This window comes from Ranitomeya imitator, chromosome 2, assembly GCF_032444005.1.
Source record: "Ranitomeya imitator isolate aRanImi1 chromosome 2, aRanImi1.pri, whole genome shotgun sequence".
NCBI classification, from domain to species: Eukaryota; Metazoa; Chordata; class Amphibia; order Anura; family Dendrobatidae; genus Ranitomeya; species Ranitomeya imitator.
This window is the reverse complement of record NC_091283.1, coordinates 379,144,654-379,171,765: the sequence shown is the minus strand read 5'-3', so window position 1 is coordinate 379,171,765 and position 27,112 is coordinate 379,144,654. Positions and strand designations below refer to the sequence as shown.

At 47.6% G+C, this 27,112-nt stretch overlaps 1 pseudogene; it reads left to right on the top strand.

Annotated features, from left to right (window-relative positions):
- LOC138666624 (zinc finger protein 665-like) overlaps positions 1 to 27,112 on the top strand; it is a 114,354-nt pseudogene that overhangs the window by 480 nt on the left and 86,762 nt on the right.

Here is a 27,112-nt window from a genome sequence, read left to right as displayed (position 1 = left end):
CTGTCATCTCTGCATGGTTCCCCTTTCCCTGCGTTGTTGCCTTCCCAACTCTCGTTTTGTTTCTTGTGTGGGTGCACTTCTCTGCTCTTAAAGGAGCAGTGGGCACACATAGTAAAATGGCCCCAGCCAGCGGCATGGAGTCATTTATTAAAGGAGTACTCTTGCAAGATGTTTCCCATATGGGAGACATCTTGTATAAAAGGAACCCTACCCAATAGGGAGGTGCCTAAACAACCCCTATAGTTTATTGCTAAGTGTGTTGGTGTGTGGAGCTGTATGTTGTCAGGTCCTTAATCTGTTATTATTCCCTTTCCCTTATTGTTCCATTCGTACAGTATAGTGCGTTCTTTATCCTGTGGCCGCTTCCATGGTATCCATATCCTAATCCTGAAACTGCGTTGGTTGTACTTGAACCTGGACCCTTGGTCCTGGTGCTGCCAGTCCTGAATCCATAGTCCCAGCTACCAAACTGTTTACCGATAGTTTCAGGTTTGCACAGGTAGTTTATCCTCATGATCCAAGATGTCTGTCTGTCTTCGGATCCTGCTCGGCAGTGACTCCGGTCACTTCTCGTTCAGCAATCCGGACCACTTGGGATTGGCTGCTGCAGTACTGAAGTCTGCTTGGGAATGGCACCTGGTGACTACCTGCAGCCCAGTCTGTAGAAGACTGTGAAGGTCTTGTGTTCAGTCTTGCTTTATCCCCCTGTATAATATATTTTATACTTTGTGTAAAGAGAACGGTGAAGATTGCAGGATTAGAGCTGATCATAGATGTGACTTCTCCTTCTGTTTGTGACTTTTACAATATTTGTTTCAGGGTGAAAATCTGACCCATAGTAATTCTACAGAGACATATGTGAGGGGTGATGAGTGGTGTAAAGAGGAGATTCCTACAGATAACCGCCCAGGTGAGTAGTAGCCTCTAGCTGCACAGACATCACAGATTCTTTTGAGCCACTAGATGCTACACTTGTGTTGACTTTTTTTTGTATTCTTTAGTGTGTGTAACACAAGTTTTGGAAACTTTTTTCGCATGTATTTATAGTGGTAAAGTTGAAATGCCGTCTTTGTACAACAGGGAAAAATAAAATCCATGGTTGATGACCACAAATGTGGTTTCTGCACCCAATCACAGGCCACAGGAGACACTTAAATTACATTTAGTTTTTTGGCAAATAAGTTACCAATTTGTCCCTCCAGCTTTTTAAATCTTTGCATTTCCATATGTTAAATTAAACCCCATTAGATTGTTGCTATATACTGCAATATTGAGGTATTTCCATATTAAGCAAGCAGATTATTTCAGTTTCAAGTTATCCAAGAACACTAAAAAATAGTAATTACAATATTTTCTTTAAAAAAAAAAATTATATATTTTAATAGAAAGTAGGTACAGTTGAATCCATAAAAGTCTGATCTATCAAAATATAAAATTAGTAAAATTAGTTAACTCAATTGGTAAACACCATTAAATGAAAAAAAATTAAAGCTCAGAATAAGACTTTCAGTCTCCACTAGTGAGTGAATGTGCTCATCACTGCTTGTTAGCATCAGTGCGCTCGAGAAGCTCGTTACTTAGCGAGTATTTTTGAATGCTTGTGCAATCTCGAGGCCCCGACCCGCAAGTTTGGCTCTTGTTATACAGCCAATAAACATGCGGGGATTGCCTGCCAGTCACTGTAATGAAATAGCCATCTTGGTTGTGGCATTACTGTGATTGGTCTGGCTTCATAGCGTCATCAGGTCTATATAAGACCTGGATGCCATGCTTGTCACAGTGTACCAACAGAAATAGGCAGAGCAGGGAGAGGTGCCAAGCTAGGGACCATGTTTTAGCTGCGTATAGGCAGGGATTAGACACCATTAATATTTCTTTCAACTGCAACAGCCCTTATTAGAGCTTATTATAATCCATATGAATTCTGCGGTTAGCAGCACTTAGGGACAGATTGTGCCTAAGGGTTCATGTAGGACAGGTTACAATTAATTACACTTCCTTTCTGCTGCAACTCATACTAAAAGCCCTTTTCAGGGCTGCTAATAATCTTTTTGCTCTTAATCCTGCAAATTGTTCTGTGCAGGGAAATGTTATGCGCCATTTATACTGCGGCAGTTGTGCGTCTAAAGCATACAGTCAAACTTGGTTGGTTGCAATAGCATCACTATATTCTTACTGCAGTGTAACCATTCCATATGAGGTGTGCAAATTTTCCTGCGATAGTAATTTTGGAAAGATTTTCTAGTAGGGAAATATTATACGGCATTCATACTGCGCCAGTTGTGTGTCTAAAGTATGCAGCCAATCTGGGTTGGTTTATCAGTTGCATCGCTATGTTGAGGTTGGCAAATATTTATGCTGTACTAATCCTGCCAAGTTTTCTCAAAAGTGATATATCACACATAATTTACAATGGGCAAGGCACAGGGAAGTGAACGTGATGATGAGGGTGCAGCGCAGAGGTGGAGGTTGTGGGCAAGGTAAAATTGTGCCTGCTGCCGAAGCACAACAAATACTCACATCATGTCGACCTACCTTTCTGTTTTACTTTGTAGGGAAGTGCAGACCGCCACTCTTCAAGCCAGACTAGGGTGAAAAGTTTGTTGGATGGATAGCAGATAATGTTTCCAGTCAGTTTGACAGCACCACCCTGTTTTCACATGGTCCAGTTTCAGTAGTCGTGATTCTGGATCGCATAATCTTTATCCTGATCCTTCTTCCTCCCACCATGCTGAGTGCCCAGAGACAAGTGATCCCACACTTGGACACTCCGACTGTCATTTATAAATTGTGGCCTGTTGCTCTGCCTATTTCAAGTGAGACATGAGGAGATAGCATGTAGCAATGTCAAAATATTTGAGCAGCCACGGTCACAAGAAGGCAAGAATGGAAAATGCAGTTACTGTCATAAGAGGTGGATAATGATGAGACACAATTGCCAACAACTGATGCTAAGTCAGGAAATCAGGAGGAGGACCAAGGTGCGGAAGTGGAAGATGAGGTGGTGGACAATGAAGTCACTGACCCAACCTGGGAAGGCGACATGCAGAGCGAGGACAGTAGCATTTAGGGGGCGAGGGATCTGCAGCACCACAACAGGCAGGAACATGCAGTGGGGTGGCCAGAGACACAAGGCGCCAACTGTTCCCCAGAGCACCAACATGGGTGAAGTTGCCAAACCAAGGTTTAGGCGTCCTGATTCTAGCACTTTTTTTAGCACCAGCAGGGACAGCACTACTACCAGCCTGACCACAACCAATGTGCTCGAGGACATGACCGCAAATCACCTGACTAGTTGGGCCAAATGCCATGGTCCAGAAACAGTGTCTCTGGGTGACACTACTTCCTCTTCCCCTGGTCTGCGTGCACACCAATCCCGTGTCCATGACTCAGGCAAAGATGCATACCAAACTGTACCTGTCATTGCACACTTGCAACCATGTCCATGTCATTGTCCCAGCCCAACGTTCAGTTTTCCCTACCCCAGTCCTTGGAACACAAGCGTAAGTACGCAGCCACCCACAGGCCACAATACTAAATGGCTACATTTCCAGACTGCTTGCCCTGAAAATGTTTAAGCTTGTGTAGATGGAAGCTTTCTTCAAATCTCATGGTGGCAGCTGTCCCTCAGTACTCGGTCCCCAACCAACACTATACCTCCCAGTGTGCTGTCCCCGCATTACACAAGCACATGTCCCATAACATCAGCCATGCCCTTACCAACGCTGTTTCTGAGGAGGCCCACTTAATTATTGACACGTGGACTATTGCTTGTGGCCAGGAACACTACATTTACCTGACGGCAAGCTGGGTGAACATTGTGGAAGTCTGGACCGAGCGGGGCCCTGAGACGGAGCACATGCTACCGTTACCGAAGATTGCTGGTCCTTGTTCAATCTGGGTTTCTCTCACCTTCTACAGCAGTTCCTGCGCCTCCTCCTCCTCACTGTCCATCTCCGAAACCTCAACATCAGTAGCAAACTGGAAGCTCTTCAGCACTGCCTCAGCAAAACAGCAACAGGCTCTGCTGAAGCTAACCTGCTTGGGTCACAAACTGCACTCCGCCATAGAGTTATTGAAAGGTCTAACAGACCAGACAACCAAGCATGGTCGTGTGTGACTAAGGCGTTAACCTAGTAACGGCTCAGAACCTTGGAAACCTCGCACATGTATCATGCCTTGCTCACGTGCTCAGCTTTGTGGTTCAGCGGTTTCTCAAAAACTACCCAGATCTGCCTGAGCTACTTGAGGAAACAGGCACATAGGTGGTGTACTTCCACAAGTCAGCTGCAGCAGCGTTTGCAACTTCCAGGTCAAAGACTGGAGTGCGATGTTACCATGTGTTGGAACTCAACGTTGCATATGTTGGCAAGGCTTTGTGATTAGCAGAGGAGAGTAGTTGAATACCATGCCCGTCAATATTACGGTCAGCCTCTGCACATAAGAGCTGATGATTCTGTATGGATATCTGACATATGTATGGTACTCCAAAACTTTGATTCTCGACCAAGATGATGAGTGGCGATGACACCATAATCAGTGTAACCATCCCATTTCTCTGTCTACTGAAATGCTTGCTGCGCACAATTAAAGAGGAGTATTTGCAGGCTGAGCAAGTGGAGATGGAGCAAGAAACAATACAGGGTGACACTAACCAGTCCAGCCTCCTCTCATCGCACCCTTTCATTTTTTGGCATTGCTCCATGTCCCCTGATGAACCCCACGGGGGGGAAACGCGTCGGACAGAATAGGGAGGATATCCCGGCAGGAGACCAACGGAGCTGTGTGATTGCATGACTACCCACAACGCTTCTGGGACGCAGATGAGTAGAAGCGCTTACTATAGCATTGAACTATGAGGTGGTCTCGGAATAGCTGTTTAAATCTACTCTGGGGGTCCCCTGTTTTTTGTTGGGATATCTTTGTGCTGTTGTGGGCTACTGTCCTACTGAGAAACATTCTATATCTGGTAGACATTTGACCACTTAAAACTTTGGACATATACAACCACATGCTTATTTATAATACTATAAGTATGAGATGGAGTGGCCCATTGTTATTTTTATATCTTGGATAAACGAGACATTGGTATTATGTGTTCACCCAATGAGTTGTGATTCTTCTACTACTCCCTATTAGGGATTTTTGTGTCTGGGGGCAAATAACAATTTTGTTTTTTTGCTATGTTCATTTTGTTGATTTTTTTTTTTTTCTATTCTAATTTTTACATTTTTTTTTTTTTTTTTTTAATATTTTTTTTCATTTTTTCTGGGTATCACTGTCACTACTTATTACATCTCTTTTAGGGAACACCTGGCCTATTTAGGGCTATTAGGGCCAGTCGTCGAGGTGCGGGGGCGCCTACCGCAGAAACTTAGGGTGCCAACCTCCGCTGTCAGGTAGGGACCAGTATTAGGGCACCTGACAGGGTCAGCTAGTTCGGATTTGGTTTTTTGATCAGTGTTCGTATTTCTCTTAATACCAATGTTTCTTAAATTGGAACAAACAGATTTTAGCTTTAATTATTACAAGTTATATTTTAGGGATCCTTGTTGTTTTTTTGGTTGTTTCTAGGATCCTAAATACTATTTGAGTGGTTCTCTTTTGACACTAACCAGTCCAGCCTCATCTCATCTTCTCAACGCTGTTTGGGTGATAATGAGAAGGAGGAATACCATCTGGTTGCCTGCGCTACAGATGGTACTACCCACACCACCTTCATCCCGTCTGTTCAGCGTGGATGGCCGGAGGAAGAGGAGGAGTACAACATGGCCAGTCGTCCTCTTGGTGGTGTTAGATAGCACTCCCTGAGTGCGTTGGGGGACACTCGCTTGGCATTGGGATTAAAGCACTCAGAGACGTTTTCTCACATAAACCGTCTATTTGGTTTATTAACTCCGCAGAAACCACATAACATAAAGTCAATTTCATTACATCCACGAACATATCATGACCACCAGTCTGTTCATGTAGCAGATAAACCTCTCTGCCATATATTACAACCCCCCTTGTCTGGGGTTACCTTCCAGGAGCTCTGCTCCTCACGCTGACTCCTTGTCAGTCCTGGCTTTGCCAACACAGAAGCTGTCCCAGGCTCTGTAGGTACATGGTCTCATCTCGTGCTCTCCAGGGATCAGTCCTACTCCCAGGACCTACCAACATAGAGGACATTCAGGATCATGTCCTCACCAGGTGCTCTTCTGGGATCCAGTCCCCACTCTGGACCTCCCAACACCAAGGCCTTTCCTCTCACAGAACCTTACAGTCAAGAACCATTCAGGTCCATACACTCAGAACCATGTCACCAAACCCTGGTCACATTACGTAGCTTTAACCACCCCTATAGGTGAGAGGTGTGTGTGGTTAGCCAGTCCCGCCCAGCTCTCCGACTAACCCTGCAAGTCTCCCTTTTAAGTAGACAAACACAAATACTTGTGTGACTACAGGTCCCAGAACAAACTTACTTCAGGCTTACAGAGCAGACTCCCTCTGCGAAACATACCGACCATGTACAATCCTGACGGTCACTGTTTCACCATCAGCATTACAGATACGCCTCCATGCGTATCATGAGGAGCACATACAGCGCCCCCTGGCTGTAACATGGGTCACTGCATCACAGTGGGAACAGGGAAGTCTAGGCTGTTGCCAGTTTTGCACACATGGCTGAGCTTATGTTCTGCTGCCTTTCCTGTGACCCTCGAATTGTATGCTTTTTGGCCAACACAAATTACTGGTTGGTCACACTTCTAGACCCATGCTGCAAGGAGAATTTTCCGTAAGCCCACATCAAAGTCGCGACATGTCAGCTGTTTTGTACAGCTGACATGTGCGCGCAATAGCGGTGGGTAAAATCGCTATTCACCCGCCGCTATTAACCTGTTAAATGCCGCTGTCAAACGCAGACAGCGGCATTTAACCGGCGCTTCCGGCCGGGCGACCGGAAATGATGTAATCGCCGACCTCCTTCACATGATCGGGGGTCGGCGATGCATCAGGAAGGTAACCATAGAGGTCCTTGAGACCTCTATGGTTACTGATGCCGGCCTGCTGTGAGCGCCCCCCTGTGGTCGGCGCTCACAGCACACCTGCATTTCAGCTACATAGCAGCGATCTGATGATCGCTGCTATGTAGCAGAGCCGATCAGGCTATGCCAGCTTCTAGCCTCCCATGGAGGCTATTGAAGCATGGCACAAGTAAAAAAAAAAAAAAAATGTTTTTAAAAATATGAAAAAAATGTAAAAAATATAAAAGTTTAAATCACCCCCCTTTCGCCCCATCCTAAATAAAACAATTAAAAAAAACAAAACCTACACGTATTTGGTATCGCCGCGTTCAGAATCGCCCGATCTATCAATAAAAAAAAGCATTAACCTGATCGCTAAACAGCATAGCGAGAAAAAAATCCGAAACGCCAGAATTACGTTTTTTTGGTAGCCGTGACATTGCATTAAATTGCAATAACGGGCGATCAAAAGAACGTATCTGCACCGAAATGGTATCATTAAAAACGTCAGCTCGGCACGCAAAAAATAAGCCCTTTTTTTAAGCAAAGTTTTGAATTTTTTTTCACCGCTTGGATAAAAAAATAACCTAGACATGTTAGATGTCTAGGAACTCGTAATGACCTAGAGAATCACAATGGCAGGTTAGTTTTAGCATTTAATGAACCTAGCAAAAAGCCAAGCAAAAAACAAGTGTGGGATTGCACTTTTTTTGCAATTTCACTGCACTTGGAATTTTTTTCCCGTTTTTTAGTAAACGACATGGTAAAACCAATGGTATCGTTCAAAAGTACAACTCGTCCCACAAAAAATAAGCCCTCACATGACCATATTGACGGAAAAATAAAAAAGTTATGGTTCCGGGAAGGAGGGAAGTGAAAAATGAAAACGCAAAAACGAAAAAGGGCCGCGACTTGAAGTGGTTAATATAACTGGGTGCATCCGCCCGTCAACTGAAAATGCTGTGAGGCTGAATCTTATTAAAATGAACAAGGGCTGGATTAGCCCAGACTTCAAGTTCTCAACACCAACAGATGACTACAGCAAAACATAAACTCAAATACAGTGTTTTCTTGTTTCCTAGTCTATTCCCAAGCACCCCTTCCCACACAAACATATGCTTCAACATTTTGTCTCTTGTGTTGTCCTTCTACTTCACCACCAACATATCAACAGGGTGATCATGCTTCCCTCGCGATAAATTTTTTAACCCCTTCAAGACCCAGCCTATTTTGACCTTAAAGACCTTGCCGTTTTTTGCAATTCTGACCAGTGTCCCTTTATGAGGTAATAACTCAGGAACGCTTCAACGGATCCTAGCGGTTCTGAGATTGTTTTTTCGTGACATATTGGGCTTCATGTTAGTGGTAAATTTAGGTCAATAAATTCTGCATTTATTTGTGATAAACACGGAAATTTGGCGAAAATTTTGAAAATTTCGCAATTTTCACATTTTGAATTTTTATTCTGTTAAACCAGAGAGATCTGTGACACAAAATAGTTAATAAATAACATTTCCCACATGTTTACTTTACATCAGCACAATTTTGGAAACAAAATTTTTTTTTGTTAGGAAGTTATAAGGGTTAAAATTTGACCAGCGATTTGTCATTTTTACAACGAAATTTACAAAACCATTTTTTTTAGGGACCACCTCACATTTGAAGTCAGTTTGAGGGGTCTATATGGCTGAAAATACCCAAAAGTGACACCATTCTAAACACTGCACCCCTCAAGGTACTCAAAACCACATTCAAGAAGTTTATTAACCCTTCAGGTGCTTCACAGAAGCAGAAGCAACATGGAAGGAAAAAATGAACATTTAACTTTTTAGTCACAAAAATTATCTTTTAGCAACAATTTTTTTATTTTCCCAATGGTAAAAGGAGAAACTGAACCACGAAAGTTGTTGTCCAATTTGTCCTGAGTACGCTGATACCTCATATGTGGGGGTAAACCACTGTTTTGGCGCACGGCAGGGCTTGGAAGGGAAGGAGCGCCATTTGACTTTTTGAATCAAAAATTGGCTCCACTCTTTAGCGGACACCATGTCACGTTTGGAGAGCCCCCGTGTGCCTAAAAATTGGAGCTCCCCCACAAGTGACCCCATTTTGGAAACTAGACGCCCCAAGGAACTTATCTAGATGCATAGTGAGCACTTTGAACCCCCAGGTGCTTCACAAATTGATCCGTAAAAATGAAAAAAGTACTTTTTTTTCGCAAAAAAATTCTTTTAGCCTCAATTTTTTCATTTTCACATGGGCAACAGGATAAAATGGATCCTAAAATGTGTTGGGCAATTTCTCCTGAGTACACCAATACCTCACATGTGGAGGTAAACCACTGTTTGGGCACATGGTAAGGCTCGGAAGGGAAGGAGCGCCATTTGACTTTTTGAATGAAAAATTATTTCCATCGTTAGCGGACACCATGTCGCGTTTGGATAGCTCCTGTGTGCCTAAACATTGGCGCTCCCCCACAAGTGACCCCATTTTGGAAACTAGACCCCCCAAGGAACTAATTTAGATGCCTAGTGAGCACTTTAAACCCTCAGGTGCTTCACAAATTGATCTGTAAAAATGAAAAAGTAATTTTTTTTCACAAAAAAATTCTTTTCGCCTCAATTTTTTCATTTTCACATGGGCAGTAGGATAAAATGGATCATAAAATTTGTTGGGCAATTTCTCCCGAGTACGCTGATACCTCATATGTGGGGGTAAACCACTGTTTGGGCACTCGGCAGGGCTCGGAAGAGAAGGCGCGCCATTTGACTTTTTGAATGGAAAATTAGCTCCAATTGTTAGCGGACACCATGTTGCGTTTGGAGAGCCCCTGTGTGCCTAAACATTGGAGCTCCCCCACAAGTGACCCCATTTTGGAAACTAGACCCCCCAAGGAACTTATCTAGATGCATATTGAGCACTTTAAACCCCCAGGTGCTTCACAGAAGTTTATAACGCAGAGCCATGAAAATAAAAAATAATTTTTCTTTCCTCAAAAATGATTTTTTAGCCTGGAATTTCCTATTTTGCCAAGGATAATAGGAGAAATTGGACCCCAAATATTGTTGTCCAGTTTGTCCTGAGTACGCTGATACCCCATATGTGGGGGTAAACCACTGTTTGGGCGCACGGCAGGGCTCGGAAGGGATGGCACGCCATTTGGCTTTTTAAATGGAAAATTAGCTCCAATCATTAGCGGACACCATGTCACGTTTGGAGAGCCCCTGTGTGCCTAAACATTGGAGATCCCCCAGAAATGACACCATTTTAGAAACTAGACCCCCAAAGGAACTAATCTAGATGTGTGGTGAGGACTTTGAACCCCCAAGTGCTTCACAGAAGTTTATAACGCAGAGCCATGAAAATAAAAAAAAAAATTATTTTCTCAAAAATGATCTTTTAGCCTGCAATTTTTTATTTTCCCAAGGGTAACAGGAGAAATTTGACCCCAAAAGTTGTTGTCCAGTTTCTCCTGAGTACGCTGATACCCCATATGGGGGGGTAAATCACTGTTTGGGCACATGCCGGGGCTCGGAAGTGAAGTAGTGACGTTTTGAAATGCAGACTTTGATGGAATGCTCTGTGGGCGTCACGTTGCATTTGCAGAGCCCCTGATGTGGCTTAACAGTAGAAACCCCCCACAAGTGACCCCATTTTGGAAACTAGACCCCCAAAGGAACTTATCTAGATGTGTGGTGAGCACTTTGAACCCCCAAGTGCTTCATAGAAGTTTATAATGCAGAGCCGTGAAAATAATAAATACGTTTTCTTTCCTCAAAAATAATTATTTAGCCCAGAATTTTTTAATTTTCCCAAGGGTAACAGGAGAAATTTGACCCCAATATTTGTTGTCCAGTTTCTCCTGAGTACGGTGATACCCCATATGTGGGGGTAAACTACTGTTTGGGCACATGCCGGGGCTTGGAATTGAAGTAGTGACGTTTTGAAATGCAGACTTTGATGGAATGCTCTGCGGGTGTCACGTTGCGTTTGCAGAGCCCCTGGTGTGCCTAAACAGTAGAAACCCCCCACAAGTGACCCCATTTTAGAAACTAGACCCCCCAAGGAACTTATCTAGATATGTGGTGAGCACTTTGAACCCCCAAGTGCTTCACAGACGTTTACAATGCAGAGCCGTGAAAATAAAAAATCATTTTTCTTTCCTCAAAAATTATGTTTTAGCAAGCATTTTTTTAGATTCACAAGGGTAACAGGAGAAATTGGACCCCAGTAATTGTTGCGCAGTTTGTCCTGAGTATGCTGGTACCCCATATGTGGGGGTAAACCACTGTTTGGGCACACGTCAGGGCTCGGAAGTGAGGGAGCACCATTTGACTTTTTGAATACGAGATTGGCTGGAATCAATGGTGGCGCCATGTTGCGTTTGGAGACCCCTGATGTGCCTAAACAATGGAAACCCCTCAATTCTAACTCCAACACTAACCCCAACACACCCCTAACCCTAATTCCAACTGTAGCCATAATCCTAATCACAACCCTAACCCCAACACACCCCTAACCACAACACTAACCCCAACACACCCCTAACCCTAACCACAACCCTAATTCCAACCCTAACCCTAAGGCTATGTGCCCACGTTGCGGATTCGTGTGAGATATTTCCGCACCATTTTTGAAAAATCTGCGGGTAAAAGGCACTGTGTTTTACCTGCGGATTTTCCGCGGATTTCCAGTGTTTTTTGTGCGGATTTCACCTGCGGATTCCTATTGAGGAACAGGTGTAAAACGCTGCGGAATCCGCACAAAGAATTGACATGCTGCGGAAAATACAACGCAGCGTTTCCGCGTGGTATTTTCCGCACCATGGGCACATCGGATTTGGTTTTTCATATGTTTACATGGTACTGTAAACCTGATGGAACACTGCTGCGAATCCGCAGCCAAATCCGCACCGTGTGCACATGGCCTAATTCTAAAGGTATGTGCACACGCTGCGGAAAACGCTGCGGATCCGCAGCAGTTTCCCATGAGTTTACAGTTCAATGTAAACCTATGGGAAACAAAAATCGCTGTGCACATGCTGCGGAAAAACTGCACGGAAACGCAGCGGTCTACATTCCGCAGCATGTCACTTCTTTGTGCGGATTCCGCAGCGGTTTTACAACTGCTCAAATAGAAAATCGCAGTTGTAAAACCGCAGTGAAATGCGCAGAAAAAAACGCGGTAAATCCGCCATAAATCCGCAGCGGTTTAGCACTGCGGATTTATCAAATCCGCAGCGGAAAAATCCGCAGAGGACCAGAATACGTGTGCACATTCCTAACCCTAACCCTAGCCCTAGCCCTAACCCTACCCCTACCCCTAACCCTACCCCTAACCCTACCCCTACCCCTACCCCTAGCCTTAACCCTAACCCTACCCCTAACCCTAACCCTACCCCTAACCCTAACCCTATTCTAACATTAGTGGAAAAAAAAAATTTCTTTATTTTTTTATTGTCCCTACCTATGGGGGTGACAAAGGGGTCATTTATTATTTTTTTTATTTTGATCACTGAGATAGATTATATCTCAGTGATCAAAATGCACTTTGGAACGAATCTGCCGGCCGGCAGATTCGGCGGGCGCACTGCGCATGCGCCCGCCATTTTTGAAGATGGCGGCACCCGGGAGAAGACGGACGGGACCACGGCTGGATCAGTAAGTATGATAGGGTGGGGGGGGGACCACGGGGGGGGGGGGGATCGGAGCACGGGGGGGGAATCGGAGCGCGGGAGGGGTGGAACGGAGCGCGGGGGGCGTGGAACGGAGCACGGGGGGGCTGGAACGGAGCACGGGGGGGTGGATCGGAGTGCAGGGAGGGTGATTGGAGCACGGGGGGGTGATTGGAGCACGGGGGGAGCGGACACGAGCACGGGGGGGAGCGGAGCACAGGGCGGAGGGGAGCCGGAGCAGTGTACCGGCCAGATCGGGGGGGTGGGGGGGCGATCGGAGGGGTGGGGTGGGGGCACACTAGTATTTCCAGCCATGGCCGATGATATTTCAGCATCGGCCATGGCTGGATTGTAATATTTCACCCGTTATAATGGGTGAAATATTACAAATCGCTCTGATTGGCAGTTTCACTTTCAACAGCCAATCAGAGCGATCGTAGCCACGAGGGGGTGAAGCCACCCCCCCTGGGCTAAACTACCACTCCCCCTGTCCCTGCAGATCGGGTGAAATGGGAGTTAACCCTTTCACCCGATCTGCAGGGACGCGATCTTTCCATGACGCCGCATAGGCGTCATGGGTCGGAATGGCACCGACTTTCATGACGCCTACGTGGCGTCATGGGTCGGGAAGGGGTTAAGGGTGTTTGTGTGCTGCATTCAAAATGCTGCATTGTACAGTACAAGCACAGTAGATTGGGATTTATATGGGATTTATAGAAATGCCAAGCCCACGATGCTTCAATTTGACTCTACATAAACTCACCTGTAGCGCAGGTGTACGAGCCTTAGCATTTTTGCACTAGAAACGTGTCAAATTTCTTTTAATACATTTTAGCATGAACAAATAAAGTATTCACAGATTGAATACTGTCAGCGTTTGACAGCGGCATTTAACTAGTAAATAGCGGCGGGTGGATCGCGATTCCACCTGTTGCTATTGCGGGCCCATGTCAGCTGTTCAAAACAGCTGGCATGTCCCGGCTTTGATGCGGGCTCACTGCCAGAGCCCGCATCAAAGCAGGGGTTCTGACCCCGGATGTACTATCCCGTTCGAGGTCACAAAGGGGTTAATGTGTCCATTCAATTTCTCTCTAGCATCTGTATGTAAGAGGTAGTCATGGGAGACTTTACGCTACTGGTTCTGGAATTACCACTTCAGAACTCTCCAGTGCTTTTGTTTCCATCTATTTCTGGGTGCTTCTTGAAGTATGTCTGAGGTCATTGTCATACTGGACGCAAACCCAGATTTCTGACACTGTACACTACACTGCGACCCAAAATCCTTTGGGAAACTTCACATTTTATGATGCTTTGCATACAGTCAAGGCAGCCAATGCCAGAGCCGGTGAAACACCACAAAATATCTGGATCTTCCACAATATTTGACTATAACTACTGTTTTTTTTTTTATTTGTACGTCTCATTGAATTTACAGTAAGCAGAATGATGTGCTTTACCAAAGAGCTCTAACTTGGTCTCATCTGTCCATGAGACACCTACTGACCCTCGAAAAATAGTGAGGTCATCATGATGGCCCCGAAGAAAAAAAAATTGTGACTGAGTCCCTACTTCACAATTTAACCCCTTAACCCCCAAGGGTGGTTTGCATGTTAATGACCAAGCCAATTTTTACAATTCTGACCACTGTTCCTTTATGAGGTAATAACTCTGGAATGCTTCCATGGATCCTGGTGATTCTGACAAGATTTTCTCGTGACATATTTTACTTAACGTTGTTGGTAAAATTTCTTTGATATGACTTGTGTTTATTTGTGGAAAAAAAAAACAGAAACTTGGCAAAAATTATGAAAATGTTGCAATTTTCCAACTTTGAATTTTCATGCCCTTAAATCACAGAGATATGTCACACAAAATACTTAATAAGTAACATTTCCTACATTAACTCAGTTTTGGGTCAAATTGACGATGGTTGATGGGCTCACACTATTTGGCAAAATTCTGTGCTAAGCGTCTCAAAAAATTTTTTTCCTAATGTTCAAAAAGCAAGTTTGCAATTCATATTTCATGTATTTCATATTTGACGTGTTTTGGCACGATAGAGTGCAACCTTTTTTTGTATATTCTATATGGAGGTAGCTGCTCCTGGTATGCACCTATTCACACTAGTTTGGATGTGCCAGTCTTTTTTTCTGTCATTTCAACCTTAACCCTAACCCTAATGGAAAAATGGAAATAAATTCCTTTTTTTAAAATTTATTATTTTTCCCTAACTAAGGGGGTGATAAAGGGGGGAGGGGTTTGACTTACTATTTATAGTGGGTTTTTATACCGGGTTTTTGTTTGGCAGCGGTCACACACTATAAAGACGCTTTTTATTGCAAAAAATAGTTTGTGGATTGCGAGAGCTATAATTTTTTCCATGTTTTGGCCCACAGTCATGTGAGGTCTTGTTTTTTGTGGGACGAGTTGACGATTTTATTGGTACCGTTTTCGGGCACGTGACATTTTTTGATCGCATTTTATTACGATTTGTTGGAGGAAGCATGAACAAAAACGAGCAATTTATGAATTTCCTTTGGGTGGGGCATTTATACTGTTATGCGTGTGGAAAAATTGATAACGCAGTTTTATTCTTCGGGTCAGCACGATTACAGCGATGCCTCATTTATATAATTTTTTTATGTTTTGGCGCTTTTATACAATAAAAACTATTTTATATATAAAAAAAAAAAAAAAATTTTTTGCATTGCTTTATTCTGAGGGATTAAGTCCCAGGTCACATGGACGGAATAGTACGCCGGATGGCAAAAAGGGGTTAAATAGGATGTGTCTGATCATGTCACACACACCACATGCCCTGACAAGGTAATAAAAAGTTAAAATTACATTTCCTGGGGAATGTGTTTTTTTTTTTCACCATTGAAAGCAATGCAAATGTGCTAAAACAATTCGTGTAAACATAGCTCAAGGTGTGTAGGAGCATTGTATTTCTCATTTATTTTGCCTTATATTTGCTGGAAAAGCACTATGGGTGTTACGAATTGTCGGGTGTCTAGAGAGACAGGGGCTCCTTGCCTGTCCCTAAAGGTACCGTCACACTAAGCGACGCTGCAGCGATACCGACAACGATGTCGATTGCTGCAGCGTCGCTGTTTGGTCGCTGGAGAGCTGTCACACAGACAGCTCTCCAGCGACCAACGATCCCGAGGTCCCCGGTAACCAGGGTAAACATCGGGTTACTAAGCGCAGGGCCGCGCTTAGTAACCCGATGTTTACCCTGGTTACCGTTGTAAATGTAAAAAAACAAACACTACATACTTACATTCACGTTTTCTGGTCATGTCCCTCGCCTTCAGCTTCCCGCACTGACTGAGCGCCGACCGTAAAGTACAGCGGTGACGTCACCGCTGTGCTGTGCTTTACGGCTGGCCGGCGCTCACCAGTCAGTGCGGGAAGCTGACGGCGGGGGACATGACCAGACACCGGGAATGTAAGTATGTAGTGTTTGTTTTTATACATTTACAACGGTAACCAGGGTAAACATCGGGTTACTAAGCGCGGCCCTGCGCTTAGTAACCCGATGTTTACCCTGGTTACCAGTGGCGACATCGCTGAATCGGCGTCACACACGCCGATTCAGCGATGTCAGCGGGAGATCCAGCGACAAAATAAAGTGCTGGACTTTCCCCAGCGACCAACGATCTCCCAGCAGGGGCCTGATCGTTGGTCGCTGTCACACATAACGATTTAGTTAACGATATCATTGCTACGTCACAAAAAGCAACGATATCGTTAACTATATCGTTGTGTGACGGTACCCAAACGCTAGGGGTGCCCTAGCTCGCCATGATCCCCAAGTCACTTCTGATGATGAAGATGTTGGAGTCACGACCTTGCCTTAGCTCCTGAATCAGCCCTCAGACTGTAACCCTTTCCCTACACAGGGAAGAGGGTGAAAAATACCAACATACAAGTATACACATATAAACTACAGAGGTATGCACCATGGCGTGGAGGATGGGGTTAAACCAAAGTAGGAGAAGGGAATAATCACAGACTCAAAACCTAGCAACAGTCACAGATCAACCCACCCAAATCCTCACATAACCAACAACAACCTCCAGCCATGCAGCATAAGCTGCTCTGACAATTAGTGCTAGCCAGGACTCAGTTTATATAGGAGATGGGAGTGCGTTATAGTGCACAGCTGAGAGCCTTATCTTCAGGAGCTCTCAATAGAACAGATTAACCCCTGCACTAAAGGCCCCGTCACACTAGACGATATCGCTAGCGATCCGTGACGTTGCAGCGTCCTGGTTAGCGATATCGTCCAGTGTGACAGGCAGCAGCGATCAGGCCCCTGCTGTGATATCGCTGGTCGGGGAAGAAAGTCCAGAACTTTGTTTCGTCGCTGGATCGCCTGCTGACATCGCTGAATCGGCGTGTGTGACGCCGATTCAGCGATGTCTTCGCTGGTAACCAGGGTAAACATCGGGTTACTAAGCGTAGGGCCGCGCTTAGTAACCCGATGTTTACCCTGGTTACCATCGTTAAAGTAAAAAAAAAACCACTACATACTTACCTACCGCTGTCTGTCCCCGGTGCTCTGCTTCTCTGCACTCCTCCTGCACTGGCTGTGAGCACAGCGGCCGGAAAGCAGAGCGGTGACGTTGGCAGCCGGAAAGCAGAGCGGTGACGTCACCGCTCTGCTTTCCGGCTGCCCGGCGCTCACAGCCAGTGCAGGAGGAGTGCAGAGAAGCAGAGCGCCGGGGACAGACAGCGGTAGGTAAGTATGTAGTGGTTGTTTTTTTCACTTTAACAATGGTAACCAGGGTAAACATTGGGTTACTAAGCGCGGCCCTGCGCTTAGTAACCCGATGTTTACCCTGGTTACCGGCATCGTTGGTCGCTGGAGAGCTGTCTGTGTGACAGCTCTCCAGCGACCAAACAGCGACGCTGCAGCGATCCGGGTCGTTGTCGGTATCGCTGCAGCGTCGCTTAGTGTGACGGTACCTTAACAAAAGAAATTTGCACTGTTTAATATGGAAATGAAGTGCTTCTAATCAGTGCAGGAGTAGAATCTATCAGATGCTGTGGTCTTCTGGCTTCTGTATCGCTCGCGCCGAGACTGGTTGGCGCGGGCACCTGGGGGTGTGGCCCCACTGGACCACAGACCGAACTTCCCTGGAAGGGGCGTAACTAAGTAGCTTCCTAGGTGTTCGCTGGAGCCTCTGATGGTGAGGTGAGACTTGTGCAATAGGAAGCCACCAGGTACCACTCCAGGGTGGAGTCGGACTGTGGATGCTGATCCCACCGGGGACAAGACACGGGCAGGCAGGCACGGCTGTGACACTGGCTGACGGATGGGTACGGCAGAGGCCCTGACGGGCAGACTGGCTTGACGGAGATACAGGCAGACAGACAGGCACGGCTGGCACTCAGGCAGACAGGCGGGCACGGCTGGCACTCAGGCAGACAGGACTGATACTCTGGTAGGAACTGGTATTCAGATGGATGTGTGGAAACAGGTAAAAGCCTGTTCAGACTGGAGAATATAAAGGAGCAGGTAGAGACCAGTATGGCAAGTAGCAGAATAAAGATAGAGCAAGAGTGGAAGCAAAGCTGAATCGCAGGAGGCTGAGTACGAGTAGAAGGTGGAGCTAAGAGAAGAGAAGGAGAGGGCAGAGCTATGAGCAGAGGAGAAGGCAGAGCAGAGAGAGAAGGAGAAGGCAGAGCCAAGAGCGGAGATGCTGGAGGCGGAGCCAAGAGCGGAGACGCTGGAGGCGGAGCCAAGAGCGGAGACGCTGGAGACAACGCCAAGAGCTAAAGATGTAAAACCGCCAGGAGCAGTGCCAGGTGGAACTGCAAGGAGCAGAGCCGCAGAGCAAAGCCACAGAGTGCGGAGCAAGGTCAGAGTGCAGAGCAAAGTTACGGAGAGCAGAGCTTAGAGAAAAACTGAGACACAGAACCACAGGTTGTGGTAGAACTGAGCAGAGAGAAGCAGAGCCACAGACAGTGGCGAACAGAGCAGAAAGATAAGGCGGAGGTACACACAGCAGAGTGGGAAATGACTAATGACAAAGAAGGAGCAGGGACGGACATAGACCAGAGTACAGACAGGAACGGACACGGATACACAAACAGAACACAGATTAAGGCCTGCAGTAGTGCAGCCCTCAGAGACAGGAAGCAGACACGACCTGGCAGCTCAGTAGCAAAGGCTAACTGAGGGGAATAGTTTGCTCAGGCATCCTCCAATGGGTGAGGATGCCTTAAGTTTCAGAGGCCTCAAGGCTATTGACCAGAAGCACCTTAGGGAGGTGCACAGTGTCTCAATAAGAATCCGGAGTGGCTGGCGCCGCTCCCCTATGCACACAGCCAGGAAGTGTACACAGAGCAGGCCGCCATGAAGCACATGGCATGGAACCAGCAGCAGACAGATCTCACAGCATGGCACTGGGTGAGTGAGTAGATGTAACAGGCAGGTGGGGAATGGAAGGCCATGCAGTGATGCCGGCAGGGTTGTTACAGCTTCTCTGTCTTGGTAAACCTGTGACAATGGGTCCTCGTGCCCCAAAAGAAATCTAACGAATTCTGTGATCCCAAATTCAAATGCCCACCTCCATTCAGAATCCCACAGTGTGCCTAAACCACTTCTAGCATCCAAATTTTTGGCATTTCTATAGCAACAAGAGCCCTCAATTTAGGGGTGCATGTCTCAAGAAGCACGAGTTGGGCATAATATAAGGGCACTACAAAGTACTGGGCACTACACTGGCAGATATGCAATTTTCACTCAGCAGCATCCATTGCTGCTTTGTTTTTGGAAAACATCCATTTAGTCAAAATCTTCATTACACCTGTATTTAAATTCCCAGAGGGGTGTAATTTATTACCAAATAAAGTGACAGTGGACAGAATTGTAAAATGTTACCTAGTCAGGAAGGTGAAAACAGGCTCAGGGCTGAAGGGGTTAAAGGAGAGGGAAAAACAAAAGCTAGAAAAATCACCTGATTGGGAAAAGGATATAGGATAAGTTGAGATTATATATGGCCACTTCATGCTTTACCTGAGAGAATCCATGATCCATCAATAGTTGTAGACAATCCATCTCAGGCCTAATACAGAAGTCTGTTGTTCTATATGAGGGTTTCTTCAATAGAACACGTCACAATTAGTCTCACATTTTCTTGAGTCGCAATTTAAAAATACCCATACCGGTCTATGGATCTGTAAAAATCATGAAATCATGGACCGCACACTGATGGCAGTGGTGGTCAGTTCTTAAGATGTTCATGATTTGCAATCAATAGGAGAAGCTTTGCAATTTCTTTTACCATAATTTAAAAACCTCTGATGAAAATGATAAAAACTGAAACTTTGACAAAACACTGAGGAAACTTGGATGAAAAACACTGACACCCAGAACATGTATGCATATGTGAAAAATCACTGTCGTCTGAATGAGGCCTTATTAATAGTGTCCATTGTTTCTACTATGATTCTACTTACCAGCAAAGTGGAACAAGGCGCCATCAGCTGGGTACTGACAAAACCAGATAGTGAGTCTAAAGGTTCAGACACCACAGTGTGGCAATTTATTGACCACCAACAAACAATAACATAAAGTACAGTCCCAGCAAATACATAAGATGATAAATTATGGAGGCTCACCATTCAGTTGCCTTGCCTAAATTAGATTAGCTGTAATTTCAGGGTTTCCTGGGCCGATTACCCCAACCGACGGCACCCCAATTTTGGCGCACACCCATAGAGAATAGGTAATGACACGCAGGGCCAGCATTTGGCACAGGCAGACCAGGCAGACGCCTTGGGCCCCCACCTAGAAAGGGGGCCCCCTACCTCTGCAGCCCCTGTATGAAGTGCCCAGAGGGTGTACAGCAATGGCGTCTCTCCCAAAAAAAACCTTGAGACCCCCTCAGTGCTGTGATTTACTCATGTGCTCCCAGAGCTCTGTGCTGTTTGCTGTCGGATCAGGTTTCACAGTCACATACAGCAGCCATTGGCTCTGACCTCAGTCACTTCTTGTAATCTGAAAGTGCGACCTGCTGTCACTACTGTCTGGATGACACAAGGCAGGAATATTGTCTGCTGAATCAGGGTATTTATTATATAGAAATAAATGAATTCCCATGTGAAATAATAAGGGTAAACCATACACATATAGTACAAGTGTGCATAGGAATCAGCGTTTTGGGTGCATTTTTTTTTTTTTTGCAGCCAAAGCCTACTCTCTTGGCAGTAAAAACACTGCTTTCAAAACACCCATTTTTTAGGGTATGTGCAGAGGATCCAGAAATGGCAGCACCTTGGATGCAGCGGACATGTGCTGCGTCCAAAGTGCTGCCATGTTTTGAACACAGGTGATTCCGCATGTGTTCATTGATCTGTGCGGAATCACCGCATCCTATACATTGCACGGGTGAGATTTCTCTCGTGTCTACGCCAGATAAATTGGCATGCTGGGGTCTGGACAGACGCGCCGCGTGTCCGTCTCCGCAGGTGAGGTGCGGGTGTCAGTGCACGCATAGTAGAGATGGAATTTCTTGAAATCCCCTCCACTATACTGTAACATGTGGCCGCTGCGGGTTGGACGCTGCACAAGTACACAGCAGCAGACCCAGAGTGTTCACTGATTGTGGACACACCCTTAGAGCTTTTGCGGTTTGTGTTTTTTACAGTATGCATTTTGTCTACAGTACATGTTTAATAAAATTAGTGTTATTCACAAAAAACGCAGCAAAAAACAACATTGCAACGTTTGCAGCATGTTTTAAACTTTTTCATTGCTTTCTACGGGTGCAAAAAATTGCTGAAAGTGACATGCTGCAGATTTAAAAAAGGCTGCAGTTGTGAAATTCTGTCAGGGGAAAATAAAAGGGTGTGCAGGAGATTTCTGAAAATCTCAGTTTTTGCTTGTGCTGTAAACTTCTTATTTGCAGAAGAAAAAGCTGCAAAACTTCTGCATAAGGACAGGCCAGAGCGAGCCGCCCCCTCCCCCCCACGGCTAAGCGAAGGCCAGCATGACAATGGGTTGGAGAGGAGGGGGTGGGGCTGAAAGGGTTAACCGTATAGGGGGCGGGGGAGATAGTTGGAGAGAGGGTTAGGGAAGTGTCAGGGGGCGGGGGCCGGTCAGTTCCCGCTCACCAGCACTGAAAGCAGCATGTCAGGTGTGGACGCTGTGCTGCAGAGCCTGAGGGCGGCTGCAGCCTCTCGGCCTCCCGGATGGCTGGAGGCGCAGGTGGCCCACCTGCTGGACGGCGGCGCCGGCGGCAGCGGATCCCCGCCGGCGGTCCCCCATCTTGATCGGCGGGCTCGGCGGACACGGCCCCCCGAGCGCCTATCGCCGGATCCTGGGCCTAGCGCTCCCCGCAGGCGTAGGAGCCCCTCCCGGGACCCTCCAGGCCGGGCGCCGGTAAGAGCAGCGGCGAGTAGGCCCCGGCCTGGGAGGAATCCGACTGCCAGGGGGGGCGCAGCGGCGGTTGCTAGGCCCTCACCTCGTGGTGCGGTGGGGGCAGAGCCAAGACGCGTCGGGCAGCGCTTGGGGCCTAGAGCAGCGGGAGGCCGCGGCGGTGCCGGTTCCGCCGTGCGGTCTGCCTCGGCGGTGAGAGCGGGGCCCAGAGGAGCGGTGGATGGAAGCGGGGCGGGCGGCCCGAGGCAGGACGGCGCTGGGTCGGCCCCTACTACAGTGGCGGGGGGTCCCCCTGCTCCAGGGCCTTGGAGCGGACAGCCTCTTACGGCGACCTGGACTGCGGCTGGCGCCGGTCAGCAAGATGTGCCCTCGCCGGTCCAGGCGGCGTCTCCCCCCATCGCGGGGAGTCCGAATCCAGTGTCCCACGGGCCAGCTGCGTCCGGGAGCAGCGGGTCTGACGGACACCTCCAAGGCACATCGTTGGACGGGTCGGTGGCGGATTGGGCCGTTCGTGGACGTCCGGATACCAGCACTCCGGCTGGAGGGACCACAGATCCCTTGCAGCCCGGTGAGTATGCGTCTGTGTCTCGTGCTTGTTCTTATGATGCTAGTGCGCCTGCGTTTAGTGGTGGTCAGGGAGCGCTTAGCGGCGTAGCTGCGGCAGGGGTAGCAGGTGGCGGTGAAGCGGCAGGGGTGCGGGAGCTTTTGGTTAATGTGCAGAACCTGCTAGCTAGATTGGATCGTGATGTGGCTCCGCAGGGTTTTTTGGGTGCTTGGTCTGGTGTAACACGGAGTCCGGTTAGTGCGGCAGCAGCGCAGGCCGAGGTTGCGGAGCCAGTTTCGGTTTCTGTGCAGACTGAGAAGGAGAAGGAGTGTAGGGTCCACTTAGATGATAGGGCGCACGGCGAGGTATACGTGTGTTTTGAGGGCCCGTTGGGGGCGCATCTTAAGAAAGAGGTCAGGGAAAAGATTAGTAAGGATGAGTACGTGGAAATTTTTTTCACTGCTCCCCTTGGAGAAATTTAACATTGACAAGGGGAAGAAGGAGGATTTAAAAAAGGAGGAGGAAGAAAAGCGGCGTTGGCGTTTGATTCCCCAGACTTTTGCTAATTGGCTTCAAGCTTTTGCCATTTTGGCCAGTGTTATTGGCGAGAAGGCTCCGGAGAATTGCTCGGGGCTGTTTTGCTACATGGATTCCATCAGTGAGGCTCATAGGGTGTATGGCGGTCAGGCGTGGCTGAGATACGATGAGCAGTTTAGGCAGAGAAAAGCTGTGCGGCCGGCTATTAGGTGGGACCAGAAGGATATTGGTCTCTGGTTGCGCGTGATGGCGCAGTACAAGTTCGGCCATCCCTTTCAAGGGGGGGCCGGTGGGTCCGGCCATGGATCTCAGTCCGGTGCAGGGAGCTCCTCAGGCAACGCCGGTCAGGCAGGAGGACAGAAGTTGGGTGTCTGCTAGCAATTTAATGAGGGACAGTGCAAATTTGGAAGCAATTGTAGATTTAAACATTTGTGCTCCCACTGCAGTGGTTCCTCCCACGGAGCCGCAAAATGCTTTAAGAAGGGCAAGGCAAAAGCAGGTCCAGGTAATTCCCATGGGGGAGACTCCGGTGATGGTGGAAAGGATGGTCCCTTATCTAAGTAGGTACCCGGATAAGGAAAAGGCGGCACTGTTACTGTCCGGTTTTACGGAAGGTTTTGTTATTCCAGCACCTCCTTTTGTGGTTCCCGTTGTTAGGAAAAATCTGCATTCAGCCTTGTTACACTCTGAGGTGGTTTCAGAGAAGTTACGTAAGGAGGTGGCTTTGGGCCGCATGGCTGGCCCTTTTGACCATGCTCCGTTTGAGGACTTAGTTGTTTCCCCTCTGGGGGTGATCCCTAAGAAGGAAGCGGGAAAATTGGAAAATTTCGCCTTATCCAGCACCTGTCGTATCCTAAGGGTAGGTCGGTGAACGACGGCATTGATCCTGATTTGTGCTCGGTGGTTTACGCATCGTTTGATGAAGCGGTAGCTTGGGTGCAGAGATGCGGAAAAGGTGCCCTGTTGGCAAAGACGGACATAGAAGCCGCTTTTCGATTGTTGCCGGTTCATCCGTCTAGCGTTAGACTTCTTGGATGTTTTTGGGAGAAAAAATTTTTTGTTGACAGATGTTTGCCCATGGGTTGTTCGCTGTCTTGTGCTCTGTTCGAGGCGTTTAGTTCCTTTTTGGAATGGGTGGTACGGGACGTGTCTGGTTGCGATGCGGTCCTACACTACCTAGACGATTTTTTGTGCATCGGCCCGGCGGGGTCCGATGGCTGTGCAACGATTTTGAATGCGATTGAATGGGTGGCTTCGCGGTTCGGGGTCCCGCTGGCACCGGGTAAGACGGAAGGCCCGAGTACGTGCTTGTGTTTCTTAGGCATAGTCATCGATACCGTGCGGTGGGAGTTTCGTTTGCCTGAGGACAAATTGACGGGCCTACGGGAAGACGTTGTGCGAACTGGTCACCTGCGTAAGGTGCCTTTGCGAGACCTGCAATCTCTGCTCGGTAAGCTTAATTTCGCTTGTCGAGTCATGCCAATGGGGCGAGTTTTTTCTAGGAGGTTGGCTAGCGCTACGGCGGGAGTTAAGGCTCCTCACCATTTTGTGCGGTTATTAGCTGAGCACAAGGAGGATTTGGCAGCGTGGAGTGAGTTCCTGAAGTCATATAATGGTAGGTCGTTGTTTATGGCGGGCGTGATTGACAACGAGTCGTTGGAATTATTCACTGACGCAGCCGGAGGTTCGGGTTTTGGAGCATATTTCCAAGGGCAATGGTGCGCGGCAAAGTGGCCTGCGAGTTGGATTTCTACTGGTTTAGTTCCTAACATTGCTCTCCTTTAGATTTTCCCTATTTTGGTAGCAGTGCACTTGTGGCAAGATAATTTTCGGAACAGGCGTGTTCGTTTTCGTTGCGATAACATGGGGGTGGTTTGCGCGATTAATAGTTTGTCTGCATCTTCGCCGCCGGTGGTTTGCGTGTTACGGCGTTTGGTGCTGTTGTGTTTGAATTTGAACGCGCATGTCACAGCGTCGCATGTGCCGGGAGTTCATAACTCCATCGCTGACTCTCTTTCTCGTTTGCAGTTCGATCGTTTTCGGTCATTGGCCCCGGAGGCGGAGATGGTCGGTTTGGAGTGCCCTCCAGAACTTTGGCTAGCGGTGTCCGGGACGCTCAGGCATTGATTAAGGCGTCGTTGGCTCCCAGAACCTGGGAGGCTTATCAGGCAACTTGGCGGGAGTGGGAGTTTTTGCTAGCAGCGGAATCTGGTGGGTGGAGCTACCAGGATCAGATCGGGATCCTGTTGTCATGGTTGAGCCGGGGGGCATCAGCGGGTTGGTCTCCCGCAAAAGTGTTAAGAGTCATGGCGGCCCTGGCCTTTGGTTGCAAATTGCGGGGTCAGGACGATATCACCAAGTCCTTTTTGGTGCAGAGGGCCGTAAGAGGTTTTAGGCGGCGGCCCAGAGGAACAGATTCTAGGAGGCCGGTGTCTTTTAACGTTTTGGAAAAATTGGGCGAAGCATTGTCATCACTGTGTTCTTCGTTTTTTGAGCTTTGTTTATTTCGGCTGGCCTTTTCATTGGCCTTTCTTTGGGGCCTTTAGAGTAGGAGAGTTGGTGGCACCAAACAAAAAAGGGCCGGGGGGTTTATTGGCCAGGGACGTATTGTTGGCTGGGGGCCAGGTGGAGTTATGGTTGCGACGGTCAAAGTCGGATCAGGAGGGGCGGGGCAGCAGAATTGTGGTGGGCTCAGTTGCGGGGTCCGTTATGTGTCCAGTCTCTTGCCTTAGCAACTTTTGGGGCCTGCAGCCTAAGCGGGATGGGGCATTGTTATGTCACCAGGATGGTTCCTGCTTGTCTCGATACCAGTTCACGGCGGTTTTCAAAAAGGCGATTTCCTCGGTGGGGTTGGATGGGGCTTGTTTCGCCCCTCACTCCTTCCGGATAGGTGCCGCAACTGAAGCGGCAATTGGGGGATTGGAGGATTCCGCCATTCGTAGGATCGGTAGGTGGCGCTCCAACCGCTTTAGAAGTTATGTGCGGCCACAGGGGGTGTTCGATGGGGTTTTATAGGCTTTATGGAGCGTTTTGCTGCAGTAGAGGACAGTTGTTAAGTTTGTGTTTGTTTTCCAGGTCACCAAGGTTTATTGGTGTGGATTCTTGGACACTCGTACGTGCACTGGGGAGCTCTGCGAGCCGACGTTCGGACGGAGGGCAGGCAACTCGGATTTGATCGAAGCGTCGCAGCCATCCGGTGGCTCGGTTTTCGGGGTATGGCCTGGAATCGCGTGTTGCGGGAAATCCAGAACAGTGTGAGACTGGACAGAGCTCCCGACGTTTTGGTTTTGCACGTGGGGGGTAACGATCTTGGGGTCAGACCTTTTCGGGAGTTGGTTAGAGACATCAAACAGGACTGTTTACGTTTGTGGGTTTTGTACCCGGGATTGACTGTCGTCTGGTCCGAAATCGTGCCGTGGAAACGGTGGAAGCACATGCGGTCTTTGCAAAAAATTGATAAGGCCCGCATAAAGGTGAACAGGGCGGTGTCTGCCTTTGTGGTTAGGAATGGGGGTGCGGCGGTCAGACATTTTGAATTGGAATCTGGAAATGGGGAGTATTGGTTGGCGGACGGCGTGCATTTGAATGCTGTAGGAATGGATTTTTGGGCTCTCGGGTTACAGGAGGGCATTGAGAAGGCCATAGCTTTTCGGTCGGGTGGGGTCTCGGGCCTTTAAGGTTTTCAAAGGCCTCTCGTTGTGGCGGTTGGGGGGAGTCCTTGGAGTTGGTGGAAATTGGTTTGGGGGGTCCATAGGTATATGGCTCCTCTGTTCTGAAGTTTATTATGTTTTGGATCTGGTGATTGGTGGTGGGGAGTTCCGGCAGGGGTGGTCGGATCTCATGTTTTTACCGCGAACAGTGAACCCTCTTGCAGGGTTTTTGGTGCTCCCGAGCCAGGCTTACAACGGCTGGGAGTAAAATATGGTTTGAGTTATGTTCGCGGTATGGTTAAAATC